The sequence below is a fragment of the Hylobates moloch genome, unplaced genomic scaffold, assembly GCF_009828535.3.
Source record: "Hylobates moloch isolate HMO894 unplaced genomic scaffold, HMol_V3 SCAFFOLD_6, whole genome shotgun sequence".
Taxonomy (NCBI): Eukaryota; Metazoa; Chordata; class Mammalia; order Primates; family Hylobatidae; genus Hylobates; species Hylobates moloch.
The window spans coordinates 57056382-57075615 of NW_026652281.1; the positions used below are offsets into that span (position 1 = coordinate 57056382).

General features: G+C 38.7%; 1 protein-coding gene across 1 annotated transcript in view; it reads right to left on the bottom strand.

Moving 5' to 3' along the window:
• ADGRV1 (adhesion G protein-coupled receptor V1) overlaps positions 1-19234 on the bottom strand; it is a 597511-nt gene that overhangs the window by 43248 nt on the left and 535029 nt on the right. The gene's annotated exons all lie outside the window — the stretch shown is intronic.

Consider the following 19234-nt stretch of genomic DNA (forward strand, 5'->3'; position numbering starts at 1 on the left):
TCAATAACAAGTTAATGGTCCAAGTTTGTTTTTTTTTCTCCTCTTTAAACCATACTGACCTTTATAGAAGCAAAAGAACAACATTTGACATTTCGCGGAAAAAAAAGAAACATAATTTAGCAATTTTTCACCAATTGCTGCATGCTACGGCTTTAGAGTTGCTCAACTCTTTCCAGACACAAATGTCTCCCAAGCATGCTTCATATTCTTTTAAAATCACAAGTAAATAAACCAAAAAATATTTAATTAGTTGAGCCTGTATCTCATATTTGGCTGATGTCATCTTCTCCTCTCTGGGAAAAAAAAAATCCATTATAAAAAGGAAGAAAGGAAAAAACCACAAGGCCCAGATGACACTGGACATGCAGGACTTGCTTTTGTCTCCAATGCTGTGGTTCTGAACCGCAGCTTGAATCTTGCCCAAACTGCAGGTCCTGACTTGGTTACTCAGACTTCTGGCCCAACTCTGACACCATAAAGAAGAAACACACCCATCAGCTCCGAGGCTGACATCCCTTTTGAGTTGCCCCATGTATTTACCTGTTCACTTGGCCTATTGTTTCACTTGGAACAAAAATAGCCTGTTGTCTCCATCCTAGCCACTGCACCCCTGGCACGGCTTCTGGTTGTGGTGAAGATTTCCAATAGTCTGGTATAAGGACGGGTGCATTCATGGAACAAGTTAGAAAGGAGCACTGAGCATCTCCCATGGTCTCATGATTTAGCACCTCTACTTTTGATTTATTTTTCTTACTTACAGTTGAGGACTAGAAATAGTGTTCCCCTATACTCCCCATTCTACTCTGTACTTTCCTTTTTTATTTTCTTTTTTGAGCCAGAGTCTTATTCTGTTGCCCAGGCTAGAGTGCAATGGCATGATCTTGGCTCACTGCAGCCTCCTCTTCCAGGGTTGAAGCGATTCTCTTACCTCAGTCTCCTGAGCAGCTGGGATTACAGGTGTCTGCTACGATGCCAGGCTAAGTTTTGTATTTTTAGTAGAAATGGGGTTTTACTATGTTGGCCAGGCTGGTCTCGAACTCCTGACCTCAAGTGACCAGCCCACCTTGGCCTCCCAAAGTGCTGGGATTACAGGCGTGAGCCATAGTGCCTGGCCCCATTCTATACTTTCATGTCTTTTCTGTCTCCCACAGCATCTCATTCCCTTCTGTACAGCTATACTCCACATTGCCAAGCACAGCTAAAGAAGTTCAGGCCTGACTTAGAATGAGTGACTTTTTGCCTCCCCTGCATCTGTAGTACTGAGCCAGGTGGAGCCCAGTGTTTTGTACTAGTCTAGGACAGGCCCTGAACGTCCAGACTCTCCCTCCTCTCTTCTCAGATCAGCTATGGACTTGAGGTCACTCGAGGGGATGGCTCATCCTGAGGCCACCCTGGGAGCTGAGGTTTGTTCCAAACTATGTTCAGAAAAGGGGTCCAACAGCTCTGAAACCAACTCTGATTAGAAAAAAATGTTTAGTGTAGAAAATTTGTAAAAGATAGACAAAGCTGAAAAAATTTCTTTTTCCTGATCCACATGGACTATGAGGGAATGCCTATTAGGTAAGCCAGAGGCCACAAACTGGCAGCTTGAATACTGCCTGCTAACAGGTTTGGACTGGCCCGCACAGTGTATAAAAGTTGTCTTAGATACTCGCCACCATTCACAAATTAGGAGGTTTCACATTAAAAATCTGGTTTCCGGCTTCTCTAGAAAAATCAGAAGATCTGGCTGACACTGGATCTGCTTCCTGTCCAGCAAATGTTTAACCGAAGCCACATAGCTGCTGCCCCTTTATCCCCCTTCATCCCCCTTTACAAGGCACACTCCCACTTGACCACAGGCTCCAGGCGAGTCTGCTTCCAGCCTTTGTAGACACAGGAGTTTGCAGCATCTGGTGTAATCACCCTGAGTATCCAAGTGATCACCTGGTGTAAGTGCTATGTTCTTGTCAGTAGCTCTCTAGCAAGATTTCGTTCTTACTAGTCTCACCTTTTCTACACTTTTTCTACTTGCCTGTGAGCTGCCTAAGGCTGGACAGGTACTCACTAGTAAGAACCATTTTCCTTTGCCAAAAAGGCCCGAAAGACCAAGCAAAGCCAAAGTGCTGCAGCCTCTGCTGTCCTTGTGTCTGCAAATCCAATAGCTGTTTGGGCTGGAAAAGACTTGTGCTAGTGAGGAAGATCTATAACTTCTATAATTGAGCCAAGTATTTGCCAATATAAAGATACAAAGTCATGCCAATGAAGAGACTTTTGAGGGGCAAAGGAGAAGTGGATGTGTGTGGTTTTTTTATTTCTTAATGTTTGCCCTAAAGTTGGCTACAAAGTTGATAAATATGAGGTATGATGCCTGAAGTCAAGATAAGAAAAGTTCTAAAACATTTTCTTTGCTTCTACCTGCAACTATGGAGATTACATTTAGATTTCATCTTTGGAACAGTTGCCAGTTCCTTCCTTAGAAAACAGCAGAGGCTAGCTTTTGGTGACACACGGCATGAAAGCCACCACGGGGGTAGGCGATAAGTTGGTAACACAGAGGCAAAAGACAATTAGGGACCATTTTCAAAGTGCTTCAGGGCCTGCAGCTGTAAGACTCCCGTGGACTGCACAGCAGTGGTGTGCCTACATTTTTCTTCTTCACACAGCTCTAAAAACATAAGCAATCAACTCTTGGCTGACTTCGGGAATCCAGTTGCCTATGTATGATTCTTCACAGCACCTGCCAGTATTAACTGCCACTAGGAATGTGCACTGGCATTCTGAAATGGCACAAACCTGGCTGTTTTATTATTTCTTTTTGCTCTTACTGAATTGGAAAATTCACCATGTCTTCTAAAAATAAAAAAAAATTCCCTGCTGAACACTATTAGGTGGATTTAAAAACTTTGTTTGCTTTTTTAAAGCAGAGATGAGTCCTTGTATGCTAAAGGCTTGCTCTCTCAGAGAACAGTCATACATAGTTATCTGTGGGATTACTAACAGAGCTGTGAATGTATGAGAATGATCAAGACAGATGAAAAATGAAAACAATGGGATGCAATAGAAAACAGATGTTGAAAGGAGAAGAAAATGATAAGAAGTTCTAGTTGATGAAGCAGAGATGGAGACAGGAAAAGAAAAAAGAGAATCCCCTGCGAGTTCACAGAGACACAAAGCAGTGCCAAGTTCAGAGGGCCCCTGACTGGTGCCATTCTCTATGCTTTAAGGATCAGATAAGGTTCTTTCACTTCAGTGCTCATTTGTGCAGTGTCTTAAAAAAAAAAAAAGTGCTCCAGGAATTCAATTCAGTAGGTTCTTAGCACTGTAAGAGGTGTTACAACTATGAGAGGCATGGGAGATTTTTAAATCATGGCCCCTGATCTCAAGAAGATCATACTCTGGATTACAGTTTGTGTTTTATGCATTTATGTATTATTTATTTATGGTAAATTCCTTTCATGCTGCTCTGAGCTCATTCTCAGAGTCAGTATCAGTGGAAGAAGCAAAAGCATCCGTGATAATGGTTCTGTCCTCCAGCGGAATAAACTCCCTGGTGGCTGTCTTTGGACTTGTCTTTATAGATAGAATGCAAAAAGCCAGAATTCAATAATTGCAGTGGTTACGGTATTTACAAAAAATAATTTTTTAGAAGTTTTTTTTTTCCAATTACTTTAAACTGTTTAAATAGATCCCATAATAGTGTGGCACAAAGACTTTGCTCATGTGACCATCCCCCTCCCCCAAGGCCTTTTCAACAGTATTTCCCCTTATTCTCCTACATAAGCTTCATTCCAGCCAGACAAGGATAATTATGCTCTCCCCACCTTGTACATTTTCCCATTCCTGACTTCTATCTGAAGAACCTGAAGAGACTTCCTTTGCCTCTAGACTCATCCAAAATTTGGTAACATTTACAGCCTGGCCAAGGACCAGGCTATAAAAGCCATCTCTGACTTTTCTAGATATTCCTGTGAACTTATCAAATTATTATTGCTAAGAATAATTACAAATAACACTAGATAGCAACCACCACCCTGACAATAAGAGTAGCTAATATTTTCTGAGCACTGTTCCTGCTTTGCACACACAGCCATGCTTCACATGTATTATTTATACTGCTCAGTCCTCTCAACAGTCCTAGTCCTAAGGTGGGTTCTACTATTATTCTCACTTTTTGAAGAGGGAACCTGAAGCTTACAGAAACTGAGTAACTTTCCCAATGATACCCAGAGTAAGTGATAGGGAATTATTGTCAGTATCATCAGTTTAGCATTTAACTATGAAGTGATCACTTGTGTCTCTTGAGTTGCTATTTATTGTACAGTTATTCAAATATTTTCAGTGTAGTATTTGAGTAAATGGTTTTAGTAAAAAGCAAAACTGAGATTTCCAATATAATACAAAATGTACTCTTCTTTCAGCGTTGCAGTGCATGATAAAGAAACTGATTATAGAATCCCTGCTCACATGTTATTGGGTATGTGACCTTGCCTAAAAGTCTCTAAGCCTTTGTTTCTCCACGTGTAAAATGGCAGGAATAAAAGTCCCTACCATTCAGGTTGTTGCAAAGATTTAATGAAATAAGTACAATTCCACATAATAAACACTTAATCAATATTATTGTTCTTGTTCTGATTTTTATTATAATATATATTGAGGGCATAGAATAACCAGTCTACAAATACATACATGAACATAGTCTGGATAGATTAATGTTTCTGAATGAATGAATAAATAAATATAAGATTTCCAGTGTTATGATACTGATTCAAACAATAAACTATGTATAATTTACTTTATATTGCTGATATTACAAATTTTCCAAATAAAAATTTTACTATAAAATTTGATAATCAATTGTGCTATGAGGAATACTCTGATGAATTCAAATTCTTTTGTTTTCCTCAAATGCTTACATATTAGATTTTTCTTGCAAACCTTTTTAAATGACCATCTTAACATTTCACTTCATCTACTTTTTACCTACTATTATTTAGTCTTAGCTAATAATTGTATTCCTGATAGGTGACGCTGCATAGTACTCCTCTGAGTACTCCCTATTCTAGCAATCAACATGCAAACAAAACTTCCTGAAAATTCTTTATGAAGGTAATGAGCCAATCCTGATTTTACCAATTTTCTTCCAAGTATCACATGCCAAATTAAATATTATCCACCTAGGGTAGTGGCCCCCTTTTTGCAATGCCTGACTATATCACCACTTTATAACTGAGAGTTTCCAAGACTGACAGTATGGTACTGGCCCAACATGTCCCAAAACATTAATTATGGAACGAAGGACAAAATGTAACAGGCAGATTTTATGTCTACCTCACATTTATATAGCACCCATACATTGAAGTCTTATTTCCAAATAAGATCACTGAGTTGGTAGCTTAGTAAATGCAGCCTGTGACATCAGGCTTCTGAACAGACGGAATAATCAGACTAACTGAAGGGAATTAGAGAAAACACTGCTAACTGATTTCAATGATAAACTATGTGAAGTAATCTTACATGAAATGCATATGCATGTATGGTATCATATTAGGGACAAGAGAAAGGTAGTTAATGTTAATACACACCAGTTAAGTGCTGGAAATTTCACATTCTTTGGTTGATTTCCATAGGTGCCTTGTAAAGTAAGTAGTGCTATCCTCATTTCAGAGAAATTACATAATTTGCCTACAGTCACAAAACTAAAAATTAGTAAGACAGGATTTGTATTTCAAGGTATTTTCAATTTGCTATTTCATGCCATTTCTCAAAGTAAAGAGAACATTATTTAAAATATTTGCAGAGGGAAACAGTGACATGGAATTGGTTTATTCTGCAGGACTGAAAATAAAACTTCCCAGACCTATCTATCTAAAGAGTTTAAAAAGAAAGTTCAGTTTATATTTGAATTCATGCTCTTTATATTTTTTTCAGTAGAACTGTAGTTGACATTTTTCTATCCATATTCTGAGAAGGCAGATCTGTTTCCTGGAGTGCTATCCATTTGGCACATGTACCTTTAGTTGTAGTTGCCCTTTGTGTTATTAGTCTATTTTGTTGTTGTTGTTGTTTTTTTTTTTAGATGGAGGCTCACTCTATCACCCAGGCTGGCATGATCTCGGCTCACTGCCACCTCTGCCTCCCATGTTCAAGCGATCCTTCTGCCTCAGCCTCCCAAGTAGCTGGGATTACAGGCGCCCACCACCATGCCCAGCTAACTTTTGTATTTTTAGTAGCCATGGGGTTTCACCATGTTAGCCAGACTGGCCTCGAGCTCCTGACCTCAAGTAATCTGCCCACCTTGGCCTCCCAAAGTGCTGGGATTATGGGCATGAGCCACTGCACCCAGCCAGTCTGTTTTTTCCTATTGTTTTATGTCAGTTTTGTGAAATAGGCGTGGTCATTCTGTAGCTGAAATATCATTTCTGAATCTCAATCTTCAACTGATGGATTACAGATTCTAAGATCTTACTCAACCTCCATATTTATTGTTTTAGTTTTGCTGATATATGAGAAAAAGTACAGTTCATCAGCTGACCATAAGATGTTGCATGTACAGCCTTCCTCATCGTGATATTCTTAGGCTGCCGGCCCAGGAGTATATGCCTTAAAAGGTATCCACTAAATATCTGATGAATTTCAGCACCTCTAAATATCTTCATTTATTAGTAGGCAATCAGTATATGTTAAAAATTGTTAGATATAATTTGTTGAAATAAATGTATTGAGATTTTTGTTGCTGGCTCTGATGGAGTAGCGCATATCAGATTAACCTCATTGAGTACAACCACGTAAACTGGAGAAAAACGTTTTCACACACACTTACACAATAACAAAAATAGGAGCATGAACAAAACCAATAATACAAGAACAAGAACAATAACAAAACAGGGGTTGAAAGGCATCAAAGTTGAGGGGCCAGTAGTTGAGGGGCCAAGATCCTGGAGAGAAGCAAAACCCATTTATTGGGGAGCCCTATATTCAGCGTTGTTTTTTTCTTCTGAGGGACTTTCTAGTTTACAGTGAGATGCCTAGAGGCTGAACAGAAAATTGCAGCCTGGGACTTGCAGGAATCTGACAGGGTTGGGGAGACAAACAACAGAGTTCAAGTCCTCCAAGGCAGCCAAGACTTGAGGGGCCTCGATTCCAAAGAAAAAGGAAATGACGGCATGTTCCACTTCTGAAGCTGCCTGTGCATGAGAAGAAAGGCTTTGGGGACTAAGCAGAAAGCAGCTGCTCAGAAGCTAAGAAGCTCAGTAATGAATTCAAGAGTCTCATAATATTGGGGAATGAAATAATGGAGTTCAGAGAAAAGGAGGGGAGGTTTCTACAAAACACAATAGGCTTTCACTGGAGTCCTGGGTCCCCTCAACAAATTTCCACTTTGTCTCAAGGGAGAGAAAACTATAAATAGATTGGTTAACCTTCACATGGCCTGAAACCCATTTCCTTCCCTTCCTCCCTCCCTCCCTCCTTCCCTTTCTTTCGATGGAGTTGCTCTGTTGCTGAGGCTGGAGTGCAGTGGTGTGATCTTGGCTCACTGCAACCTCCGCTTCCTGGGTTCAAGCAATTCTCCTGCCTCAGCCTTCCGAGTAGCTGCAATTACAGGCGTGTGCCACCACACCCAGCTAATTTTTGTGTAGAGATGGGGTTTCACCATGTTGGCCAAGCTGGTCTCGAACTCCTGACCTCAGGTGATCCACCCACCTCAGCTTCCCAAAGTGCTGGGATTATAGGCTTCAGCCACTGCACCCAGCCATCTTTCTGTGTGGTTGTGTGTTTTTGAGACGAAGTCTGTCACTGTTGGCCAGGCTGGAGTGCGGTGGTGCAATCTCAGCTCACTGCAACCTCTGCCTCCCAGGTTCAAGTGATTCTCCTGCCTCAGCCTCCCAAGTAGCTGGGATTACAAGCTGCTGCCAGCACGCCCAGCTAATTTTTTTGTATTTTTAGTAGAGATGGGGTTTCACTATGTCACCCAGGCTGGTCTCAAACTCCTGACCACATGATCTGCCTGCCTTGGCTTCCCAAAGTGCTGGGATTACAGGTGTGAGCCACTGTGCCCGGCATTTTTTTTTTGTTTTGTTTTGTTTTTTTGTTTTTTTTTTTTTGAGATGCAGTCTCGCTCTGTTGCCCAGGCTGAAGTAAAGTGATGTGATCTCGGGCTCACTGCAACCTCTGCCTCCTGGGTTCAAGCAATTCTCCTGCCTCAGCCCCCTAAGTAGCTGGGACTAAAGGCATGTGCCAGCATGCCCAGCTAATTTTTATATTTTTAGTAGAGATGGGATTTCACCATGTTGGCCAGGTTGGTCTCGAATTCCTGACCTCAGGGGATCCACCCACCTTGGTCTCCCAAAGTGCTGGGATTATAGGCATGAGCCACGGCGCCCAGCCTGTTTCTTTTTTTAATGATACAATATGCTAGGATTTATTAGGAATATATACACAATAAACTGAGGGACTATAATTATGGAACAACTGACTCTCTTAGAGGAGGTAAAGGAAGGCCTCAATGGGAAGGTAATCTTTGAGCTGTGGAAACCCATTTTCTACTGGATCAAGATGGTCTGCCTATATTCAATTTGCCTTCCAAAAGAAATTAAATTCTCTTCAGAGGGAAAAATTTGAACTTATCCTGAGATTGCACACTGACTGCCATCCATGGAAAGTTAGCCTGCAATAGCTTTTGCTTGGCCTGCACAGTGTTTGCTTTTTTCATTTGCATTTGAGTGCTTTTAGGAGGAGTGTGAGTTCTCCAGTTCTTTTGCAGTCCCCACTGATCCCTATAGTCTCACAATAAGCACATTTCAGCCATATAAGTTACCTGCTTGAGCCTAAAGGCATTTGGTACATATCTGAAAGCAGGTGAATGACATACAACAGATCTACACTGCAAACCAAGGAATGTGATGGTAGTTACAGAGGAGCTACGGGATCTGCACGAAGGAAATACCTGTGGGTGAATGCGACCATTCATGGGGAGAGCCTATGCCATAGGAGAAGAGTCAAAGACTAGGTTTACAGTCTCAGCTCTTTGGCCTCTCAGTTTTCTTTACATATATCCTGAGATAAACACTTCTTTTGGCTCATTTATTCATCTATAATGATTTGCATTTGTAAAATATTGCATAGTTTACAGATTTTATTTATACACATATTTTTACACAATCCTTAGGACAAAATTTAGAGGCAAAATCAGCACCTCTGAAAAGCGGATAACTCACGTTGCTTGGTAAAATAGAGGTTGCTTGACACTTAACTGCACGCACCTTCTACTAAGTCTGATGGCTGAACATTTCAAAATGTTGGTGTAAAATATTCATATAAAGGTATTTTTAAAAAAATGTATTCTCCCCACCCCAACATTTGAGTAATATGAGAGAGAAGAATAAAATTTTAGATTCTGGAAAAAATTATCAGTTAACACGAAGACAAAGAATCTGAATGACCAGGTAAAAACGAGTCCCAAATGTCATTTGCTTTGTTCTCTCAAACTCTTTTAAAGAGGACGTATGTATCTTGTTTAGTTTAAATCTTGTAGGTTTGCTCTTTCAAGTACTGGAGTGTGCTAGATCTTTCTGCAGGCAAAGTAAAGGCTCACAGAGCCCAGGAAAAGCATGTTATTAACACATTGTTTAAGATGCAATAAATGTGATCATAGAATGCTCAGAAAATGGAAAAATCACAGGAAAAAAAACTAAAAGATTAAAAGATAGCACGAATTAGAGCAGAAGAAATGGAGGCACCTGTTTGGAAGGAGGGAGCCAGGTATGAAAAGGTATAGTCTGTTCAAGCCCCTCATTACTAAAACTGTATTTGTGGAAGATGTTTACTGGCCGATCAGACCTTGACACTTTTATTTAGAGAACCCAGATGAAACAAAAGTGAAAATCCTGCAGTCTATCTAAAGAACTATGCCTGGCCAATCAACAGGCTAATGAGCAGGCAATGTCAGACACTGTCACTCATTGTGAAATGGAGTTAGCTTGTTGCTCAAAAACACAGAGGTGTTTCACCAGCCCAGATGCTACTGAACACGGGGCAGAGAGGCACAACCTGATTAAGAAAATTTAAGTACACCTCCTTGTCTCAGCTTCTATATATTTATTTGTGAAGTTATAGAAACCTTTGGGGATGTTTTGAAGGGCACATGAGGCATTCATTAGTCTCTCTGAATTCTCACTCTACAAAACAAATGTAGTGATTTTTTTTTTTCACTGAATTTGACATGGTTCTGGGACAAATCAATGATAGAGTCCCAGCCTCCCTTGGCTTCTACATGTTTATTCCAGGGTTTTCTGGGAAGAGTGCTTTTCCGTTCTTCATGAATAGTTCATGTGCTAGTCTCCAATGGAAACAAAGTGACATTTCTTATTACTGTTGGCTGTTGGAAAGCAATTGCAAAGGGAGTGCCTTGAAACAATTAGTCCTCTGTAACTGATTATTTAACAATGTGTATTTCCCAAGAGCTGTTTATCCTCAAAAGGAAGCAGCCAAGACTAAATATGTACTGTATCTAAGCAGACACCTGCACTGAACTCTTCTGGATACTAAGTGGGAATTGAAGGGGGATTATTAATTTGATCCAATATTCCATTTGGGATGGAATCTATATTTTCTATGAGCAAAGAAATATGTTCCATTTATGATACCTCAAAAACTATTTTCATTTGGGAAAATCTCTTCATAAAAGATGGCTTTAATTTTAAAACTGAAATTCAACATATAGCAACGAGAGACACATCGAAAGCAAGAAAAGAAAGGGTAAAAGGCAGGGTGGGGTGGAGAGTGAGAGAGCGAGTGAGAGAGAACTATTTGCTTTTTTAAATAAGAAAAATGTTTTATGTGTTTAAGACACTCTAGTGACCACCAAAGAACAATTTTTAAAAAACAGGTGGAAGAAACTGTTTCTATCTTTCAATCACTTATTTCCCAGCCATTTAGCAGCTTAAGACATGGGGCTAGGAATGAAAATGATTTTAACCAACTGGCTCTTTAAGTCTGAATATGGACTATATATTTTTAGCTACAAATTCCATGTTGTAACTCCCCTCTCTGAAATAGGGAATGATTCAAAATGTGCCAGGGAACATCTCGAGACCAGATGCTTGTACAAACGAACATGTACAAGTCAGTCACAGAAACAGTCAAACAGTACTCTGGAGAATGCAGTCTCATAACTGACATACTGAGAAGTGTCATATCCCAACACTGTTCAAAGCTCTGCTCACTTGCCAGCTTATGCATTCCAAGAAGAATGTGTTTCAGATTTTGGAAAGCTTCTGTGCATATGGACCTTCTCCACAAACGTATTTTCTAGCATCTCCAAGCAGCTCATGTCTATTACTGCTGGCTACTCTCATTATCTTACATGGGATTCTCTCTAGATGTGAGAAAATTGTCAGTGAAATTCTAACATAGTAAGTGTGAGAGACCTCCTAGAAGAAAATCTGAAATAAATGCTGTATTTCAGCCTGAATCTGACTCGTTCAGGTTAAAAATAGAATATTTCAGCACATAATTAGAGCTAGGAGTGATATGCAAACTATTTAATAAGGAGTGTGGCATAAGCACTGCCCAATCAGAATGGCTGCAGGTCTAGCGCTGCACTAGCATCCTGGAGGATCCTTGTCAGGAAGCCTAGAGATGCTTCTAACCTCACTGGATGGAAGCCTGGAACACCTGCAAGGTTTGGACAGTAGCTATTTTCAATATTTTAACTGACAGGGTTCTGCCAGGGCCTACCAGCTGAGTATAAACCAGGTGATTATTACCAATAAATGATGATACAAATTTGGATATACCTTGGCCTGAATAGTTTAAGAAACTTACGACCTATAAGTATTAGCATGAATCCCCTTAGAAATGACAAACTCAACTCAGTTTTTTTAAAATAGAGGTTATTGGATTAATGGAACGGGAAAATAAAAAAATTAAACATAGTTTCTTATGAATTTCTTGTGGACAATGTAGAGACATTTGGTTATATGATAGATCACAAGTACTATTCTAATAAACTGATATCACACTGATAAAGTTTCCTAGTTTTGTGGCAGAAGCTGTCGTTGGCCTTGTCCAAACTTATATCAATGAACAAGCAAATTTAGAAAGTAAGTATAGTGGATGCCTGTTACTTTGGCCTGCCTAGCACTGTTGCCCCCTTCTGTTGGTCAGATAATCCTTTCTTCTGGCAGGAATTCCATTCCATGTGGTTTTTTATGAAACCAACTTGACTCTTTCCATTATTGGACTCTGTTCATGACCCAGGCCTGGCCAGAATATCTGTTACCCTGTGATTGGTTCCTGCATGGGCTGTGACCCAGGATGGTACCATCTGGTCTTCCACAGGATTTTCTTACCTGGAATAAGCTCTTTCCTGCTGGGGCTGGAAAGCTGGCGGGAGGTGAATCTTGCACCATGGCAGCCACCATGATCAATGCACTTGGAAAGCCCATTCAGCATTAAGGAAACATAGAACCCCAAGGCCTTTGGAATCTGGGCTCAGTAGGCATGTAAGTATAAAAGTACTTTTCTTCTCTCTTTAAGTCAGAGTCCCTCTTTTGACATAAAATAAAGCACAATGAAAATCAGGATTTGTTAACCTCACATCGTGGGGAGGTGGCAAAAACACAATTATCATGATCATGCTCACATGTTATATAGTAGCTACTGGAATTAGGAACCAATTCTGATTGAAAAAACTGAAAGGGCATTTTCACCTTTATTCTCTATATTCTGCTCACTCTTGATATCCAACAGTTTAATTTTTTAAACTATCAAGAAAATGTAAATAATAAGGATAGACCAATAAGAATTTGAGTAAAAGTTCAGTTCTTGGGTGAGAAGAAGTCCTTATAGTTTAAAGAAGAGTATTCAACAATAAAAATTAACAGTAAACGTTTAGAATGATGATTTTTAAACCTTACATTTGCATTTGTATCCATAATGCTTTGCAAAATACTTCACATACATTTTCCTAAATGTGCAAATGTATTGTAAGTTTCGTAGTTCACCTTTGAAATTTTAGGAAGTGATAAATTTTAGGTAAATATTTTAGATAATATTTTAAGTAATCAAGATTTTCTTACTTAAAGTGCATCAGACACTAAATATCAAAAAATTAGGCTAGACATAGTGGCTCATGCCTATAATCCCAGCACTTTGGGAGGCTGAGGTGGGAGGATCACTTGAGGCCAGGAGTTCAAGACCAGTCTGGGCAACATAGTGAAACCTTGTCTCTACAAAAAAATAAAAATAAAAAAATAGCCAGGCATGGTGGTGTGTGCCTGCAGTTCAGCTACTTGTGGGGATGAGGCAGGAGGATTGCTTGAGCCCAGGAGTTCAAGGCTGCAATGAGCTATGATCACGTCATTGCCCTCCAGCTTGGGAGAAACAGCAAGATCCTCTCTCAAAGGAAAATAAAAGACTGTAGAGAAAGAGGACAGAGGTGGCTAGAGATCCTGAGATCTCAGATTCTAGAATGTGTGTTGACAAATACTTTTTAAAAAACTTAAAAAGATCAGAATACTATAAAAATACCCCCCTTCAATCAGTTTTAGAGCACCTATGACATCATAATAATCTAGATAAAAAGTAAGTCAGTAATCTCCTCTGAGCAAAATGTAGTAAGCAAGTATAAAATACATAATATGCTTTTATGGTCACAGGTGTTGACAAAAGTCAGTAGAGAAATACGAAAGCCATTCGAGGGGTAAAAAAACAAACAAGTGTTTATGGAACATACTTAAAAAATCTTACTATTAATACTATGTAGCCATATTCCATGGAAATGCCTGAATTGAATACCTCAGGCGATTTATAAGTTAAATGAACCAAAATAAACTCTAGAGAAAGGACATTTTCCAAGTGTTTCTTAATAGGCATTACTTTTAGGACTGATTCACTGAGCATCTGGTACCAGGAATGTGCCAGTGCACCAAGTAACAACCAATAGTAGTACAAATAATCATTGCTGCTTCAGTAATGTCACCTGGATTGAATGAAGCTCATTAAACATGAGTTTAAAATATTTTTAGTTTTTACTTATTCTTAGCTTCTAATAAGTTCTTCAAAGAAAGAGACCAAAATTTTTTCTTATATGTACCAGTGAATATACTATTATGTTCCACAGTCCTCCTTTCTTTACAAACCTCCATAAGAGCTCAATAAACTTTTCCTGTGTATGTGGTTTGATAGGTTACCCAGGCTACCATTATAATCCTAAGGCTTACATTTATTTAATTACTTCTGACTAGCTCAATTACAGATTTAAGTTGTCTAATCTCCATTGAATCCCACTGATTTCTCTCTAAGCAATCCATTTCTTGATGATCTTTCAACATAGTTTAAGTTATTTCTGTTCTGTCTGGAAACTGCTCCATACCTTTTTAAAATTTTTATCTCATGCTTTGAACCCATTCCTCTCAACAAATGACCTTGCCTCTTGCCTTTAAGAGAAAAGAGAGGGCATTACATGCAAATGCCAACATTCCACACTTTCAGCTCCAGAGTAGTTTTTCATGTTCACCAATCATTTTTTCTTTCCCCAGCCTTAGAGAAAAACAAAAACCAAAACAAAACAAAACATTCCTACTCCTCCCTCAGAGAAGCCCTCTATCTCTTCTGTTCTTCCTGCCTCGTCCATGATCTTGCCATGACAACAAATCTTTCCTCCAGATGTCAATTTCTCCTTTGTTGGTTCTTGTCACAAGAAAACAAAACCAAAAAATCTCCTTTGAACCAACCAATCTTCTTTCCTAAGCTATTTCTTTCTCTCTTTGCGGTCTCTATTTCACTTCTTTTTCTCAAACTGTAGTTCCCAGACCAGCCAAATCAGTACCACCTGGAAACTTATTAGAAATGCAAATGATCAGATTCCACCCAGACCTACTGTATCAGAAAGTCTGGGTGTGGGGCCTATCATCTGTGTTTTAACAAGCTCCCCATGGAATTCTGCTGCACATAACGGTTTGGGAACAACAGCTGTAGACCGCATTGCTCCTCAGTTCTCATCCTATTTAATTTCTCTGCTACACTAGCCAGAGTTAGGCATTGCATCCTCTTGAGCTTTCTTTTCTACCCACAACTGCAAACCCTATCCAGGTTCTCTTCCTAGCTCTCTGATCACTCATTAACAATTTCTTTCATTAGCCCTATCTCTGTACCCAGTTGCTAAAACATTGGTATACAGTATTTAGCAATGTCTCCTAAATCTCACCAACTTCACTGCTTATTCCCTAGACGTTGCTCTTTATGTGATCTCCATTTGGACTAAAGATGTCAGTGCCCAGCCATTCATTCAAACCAGGAATTTCTAAGTGATGTTCCTCTCTCACACTTTACCTTCCTATATTTAATTGGTTAACCAAATTTCATTAATATTTATCTCATGCTCCTCATGGGTCAGAAGAATTAATATTGTTAAAACAACCATACTAGCCAAAGCAATCTACAGAGTTGATGCAATTCCTATCAAAATACCAAAGACATTCTTCTGAGAAATAGAAATATAAAATAAAATCTTAAAATTTGTGTGGAATCACAAAAGACCTCAAATAACTAAAGCAATCCTAAGCAAAAGAACAAAGCTGAAGGCATTGTACTATCAGAATTCAAAATATACTACAAAGCTATAGTAACCAAAACAGCATGGTATTGGCATAAACAAAGACATGTGGACCAATGGAACAGAATAGAAAAGCACAAAATTAATCCACATTATCTACAGCCAACTGATTTTTGACAGAAGGCAGCTAGAACATTAATTGGGGAAAGGAAAGTCTCTTCAATAAAGGTCGCTAGAAAATCTGAATGTCCACATGCAAAAGAAAAAATCTAGACCCCCAACTCTCACCCTATACAAAAACCAACTCAAAATGGATCAAAGACCTAAATGTAAGACCCAAAACTACAAAATTACTGGAAGAAAACAAGGTGAAATGCTTCACTTTATAATTTTATAAATATATTCTTGTTTATAAATATAAAAGGATATTAAATATAAATAAAAGGTTTTACAGACTGTTAAATATAAACAAAAGGTTTATAAATATAATAAGAATCTATTTATAAAATTATAAGAATCTAAAGATTCTTATTTATAAAATCTTTCCCTAGACCAATGTTCTGAAGCATTTATAAAATACTTATTTTATAAACAAATGGGATTATGTCAAACTAAAAAGCCTCTGCATAGCAGGAAACAATTAACAAAGTAAAAAATACAACCTAGAAGATGAGAGAAAATATCTGTAAACTATTCATCTGACAGATAATTAATATGCAGAACATACAAGGAACTTAAACATTTCAACAGAAAAGCAATCTGAATAAAACAGGCAAATGATCTGAACAGTTATACAAATGGCCAACAAATATATGAACAAATGCTCAGCATCACTAATATCAGGGAAATGCAAAACAAAACCACAGTGAATTATCATTTCACCCCAGTTAGGATGACTATCATCAAAAAGACAAAAAATAAATGCTAGTGATGATGCAGAGAAAACAGAACTCTTCTACACTGCTGGTGGAAATATAAACTAGTACAACCACTATGGAGAACAGTATGGAGGTTCCTAAAAAAAATTGCCAATAGAAATACATATGATCCAGCCATCCTACTACTGAGCATTTATCCCAAGGAAAGAAAATCAGTGTATTGAAGAGACATCTGCACACCCACGTTTGTTGCCACACTATTTGCAATAGCCAAGATGTGGAACCAACGTAGGTGTCCAACAACCAATGAATGGATAAGGAAAATGGTAAATACACACAATGGAATACTATTCAGCCATAAAAAAGAATGATGGCCGGGTGCACTGGCTCACGCCTATAATTGCAGCACTTTGGGAGGCCAAGGTGAGTGGATTGCTTGAGTCCAGGAGTTCAAGAGCAGCCTGGGAAACATGGCGAAACCCTGTCTCTACAAAACAAGCAAACAAACAAACAAAATTAGCCAGGCATGTAGTCCCAGCTACTTGGGAGGCTGAGGTGGGAGGATTGCTTGAGCCTGAGGTGGAGGTTGCAGTGAGCTGAGTTCGCGCCACTGCATTCCAGCCTGGGAGACAGAGTCTCACCAAAAAAAAAAAAAAAAAAAAAAAAGAAAAGAAAATAAAAGGTTGGTGCAAATGTAACTGCAGTTTTTGCCATTACTTTTAATGACAAAAATCACAATTACTTTTGCATCAACCCAATATCATTTATGGCAACATAGATGGAACTGGAGGACATTATGGTAAGTGAAATAACCCAAGAACAGAAAGTTAGACATTGCATGTTCTCACTCATGTGAGGAAGCTAAAAAATGTTGATCTCATAGAAGTAAAAAGTAGAACAGAGGGTACTAGAAGCTGAGAAGGGTAGGGGGAAAGAGGGGATAGGGAGGGATTTGTTAAAAGATATAAAATTACAGCTAGATAGAAGAAATAAGTTCTTGTGTTCTATAGCACTACAGAATGACTATAGTTAACAATATTTTATAGTTTCAAAGTGCTAGAAGGAGGATATTGAATATTCCCAACACAAAGTAATGATGAATGTTTGAGATGATAGATAATGCTAATTCTTTTAATCTGATCACTACATGTTATACGTATCAATACGTCACTATGTACCCATAAATATACAATTATTACGTGTCAATTAAACAATAAAATGAACAGTGTTTATCTCTGTAACAACTGTCAAACCTGTCACCTACTTTTTATTCCCAGGCACACTGCCAGAACATCTACAGTCTGAAATATGACAATAACCTACCTACTTAGAGCTGCTCTTTTTTTCAATATCCTCTCCTAAACATTTCCAGTTATCCTTCCAGTACAAACATGTCATCCCATTGAAATCGAAAAAAAAAATTAATTGACAAAATTAAAAAAATTAGAACAAAACAAAGAAAAAAACACAACTTCGATGGCTTCCCCTTGCTTAAAGACTGAAGTTCAGCATCCCGAGCATGGAAAGCTGGCGTTTAAACCAATCTACCCTTTCTGTCTCCTCTCCCACAACTTCTTTTCTAATTGCAAGACCTTTCTTTTTCCTTCTCAACACGTTGCTTAATCTAGGCGAGATTAGTCATTTTCCCTTCTTGCAGCCTTGGCTAACAGTTTTCTCGGCCTGAAATTCCCATCTCTAACCATACACTCATTTATTATTTAATAAGCATTAAATGTGTCATAATCTCAGGGGCAAGTAAAATGAATGAAGTATATCAGGTCTGCTCAGGGCTTGGAAATTGCTGCCATGCAAATACTGCCTTCAAAAAAAAGCCAACAATTCAGGTTTTTAATGTGAAAATTCTCAATTTTAAGTTTGCAGCAAATATTTGAAAATCTAAAACAATCTTTTGTATAACATTGTGTGTCTGCCAAGCAAAACACACCTGCAGGCTGTCGGTTTGGACCTTGTTCTTAGTTCCACTAGGCCCTAGGGATCCAAAGGTGACCAAGACTGAGCCTCTGCCCTGATGGCTCTGCCCTGATGGTCAACAGGCCCCTACTCACTCTCAAAATGCTCTGTTTACATGGCACCTGCCATACTAGATTCTTAGAGCTAATTGTTTACTCTTTGAATCGTCAGATCCCAGAGAGGCTGGGCTGTCTTCTTTACCACCTGGCAATAGTAAGTGCTCACCTGTAACTATAACCGTAGACAGTTGTCCATATAGAAACTTGTACCAACTTGGTTCTAAACTTTTAGTTATTTTGTATTTTCCCCTTCCTAAGTTGATAATATCCTTGATTAGGCACCATCATGTAAGCTATGCTCTAACTAAAGAGTTTGTCTGCTCAGGTGCAAACCTAAAAAATGACTGGAGTCACACTTCAATTGTATGCTACAATTCTGAAAGTGTGGATATGTCTGTGTGTTTGCCACACATGATCCTTGCAAGATGGTAGCCAAAAGAAGGACTGTTTAGAGATAATTTAATAAATTTAAGAAATTCTTTTAGTCTAGGACAGATCTTTTCACTTTGGAAAACAAGGAAAATGTGTTCATTTGTTCCATTTGTTAATATCAGGGTGCAACATTTTTCCATTTAACAAAAGTACTAAAAAATCTCAGCTTTCATTTTTGCTGCAGTTATATAATTTCTAGTTATCCAAGCATGCTTATAAAACTAATTTAAGCTGGGCACTGCTGGACTTAGGGGATGTCAGTCATGTTTTAGTGAACCAAACACTCTCATTTCACTAAGCATCACACTTAAGAGGGGACTGCTTGAACATCACTATTTCACTCCTCAATTGATCTA